The sequence below is a fragment of the Piliocolobus tephrosceles genome, unplaced genomic scaffold (genome assembly GCF_002776525.5).
Source record: "Piliocolobus tephrosceles isolate RC106 unplaced genomic scaffold, ASM277652v3 unscaffolded_26210, whole genome shotgun sequence".
NCBI classification, from domain to species: domain Eukaryota; kingdom Metazoa; phylum Chordata; class Mammalia; order Primates; family Cercopithecidae; genus Piliocolobus; species Piliocolobus tephrosceles.
Genome location: NW_022308989.1, coordinates 1 through 2031, shown reverse-complemented (window position 1 = coordinate 2031; position 2031 = coordinate 1). Strand labels below are relative to the sequence as shown.

At 45.7% G+C, this 2031-nt stretch overlaps 1 pseudogene; it reads left to right on the top strand.

The window, feature by feature from the left end:
- Nucleotides 1-906: 906 nt before the first annotated feature.
- On the top strand, nucleotides 907-2025 carry LOC111527891 (annotated as a pseudogene).
- The last annotated feature ends 6 nt before the right edge of the window (nucleotides 2026-2031 follow it).

Here is a 2031-nt window from a genome sequence, read left to right as displayed (position 1 = left end):
GACTCCTCTGCCTCAGTCTCCTGAGTAGCTGGGATTACGGGTGCCACCACCATGTCCAGCTAATTTTTTGTATTTTTTAGTAGAGACGGGGTTTCACCATGTTGGCCAGGCTAGTCTTAAACTCCTGACGTCAGGTGATCCACCGGCCTCAGCCTCCCAAAGTGCTGGGATTACAGGCATGAGCCAAGGCACCCAGCCTTGTATGTCTCCTTTTAAGAAATGTCTGTTCAGAGTTTTTGCCCATTTTCAAATTGGATTGTTAGATTTTTTCCTATTGAGTTGTCTGGGCTCCTTCTATATTCTGATTATTAATCCCTTGTCAGATGGCAAATATTTTCTCCATTCTGTGGATTGTCACTTCACTTTGTTGATTGTTTCCTGTGCTGTGAAGAAGCTTTTTTGACTTGATGTGACCCCATTTGTCCATTTTTGCTTTGGTTGCCTGTGTTTGTGTGGTATTACTCAAGAAATCTTTGGGCCAGGCCACTCACACACGGTCGGGAATCTCACGTGTGCTTTGTTGTTACTGTTTGCACCCCCTGAAGCCAACGTGGGCCGCCAGTGGAGGAGACCTCTGGACTAGGGTTTCTGTCTTTGTGTTAAATCTCTCCTCCAGTGTGGCCCAGTGCCAGGTGGGCTCCCGTGGGAAGTCCTGCCGTCAGAACCAGATTGTTACTGTTGGGAAAGACAAAAAAGGCAGAAAGATCCCAGAATATCAGATCCATTTTAATGGCTGGAACAGAAGCTGGGATCAATGGGCGGCTGAAGATCATGTGCTTCATGATACCGATGAAAATCGTAGAATACAGCATAAATTGGCAAGAAAAGCTGTAGCTCGCCTGAGGAGCACAGGAAGAAAGAAGTGCTGCAGGTTGCCTGGTGTTGATTCTGCTTAAAAGCCTCCTCATTGACGAAAAAGATGAAAATGATGAAAACTCATTAAGCAGTTCCTCTGACAGCAGCAAAGTATGAAGAAATAAGTGAAGAAAGTGATACTGAAGAAAAGACTGAAGTGAAAGAAGAACCAGAGCTTCAAACAAAAAGAGAAATGGAAGAAACAACAATAACTACAGAAATTCCTGAAGTTCTGAAGTAGCAGGAGGATGATTATTATTACATTAACAGAAGAAAATGGTTAGTGAAACTTTCATGCCAGACCAACATCATAATGATTTTGGAAGCATTTTGCTCTCAATGCAGCCTTTTCAGCCAATGAGAGGCCTCGTCACCATCATGCTATGCCACATGCCAGTATGAACGTGCATTATATCCCAGAAGAAAAGAATGTTGACCTTTGTAAGGAGATGGTGGATGGATTAAGAATAACCTTTGATTACACTCTACTGTTGGTTTTACTCTATCCTTATGAACAAGTTCAGTATAAAAAGGTGACTTTGCCAGGTGCGGTGGCTTACGCCTGTAATCTCAGCACTTTGGGAGGCCGAGGTGAGTGGATCACCTGAGGCCAGGAGTTGGAGACCAGCCTGGCCAACATGGTGAAACCCTGTCTCTACCGAAAATACAAAAATTAGCCGGGGATTGTGGCAGGAGCCTGAAATCCCCAGCTACTCAGGAAGCTGAGGCAGGAGAATCGCTTGAACCCAGGAGGCAGAGGTTGCAGTGAGCCGAGATCACACCACCGCACTCCAGCCTGGGTGACAAGAGCGAGACTCCATCTCAAAAAAAAAAAAAAAAAAAAAGTGACTTCATCCATATTTTTTTTTTCTAATTAAGGAAATTGCCACAAACACTAATACGATCCAGGAAGAACTCTCTCCCAGCCTGCCTTTGTTGAATTCATCCATGCCACAGTCCACAGAGCGTCAGCCAACCATTAGTGAACCAGACACCCCCAAAAGGCGCAAAGCTGAGTTGGAAGCATTGCAGTCTCTGAGGCGGTCCATGAGCCACACCACCAACTGTGACAGACTTTCTGACAGTAGCACCTCACCTCAGCCCAAGGGCCGGCAGCAGCACACATCCTCCAGCATACCCAAGCTGTTTCTGCACCTGGAAAAGAAGACACCTGTG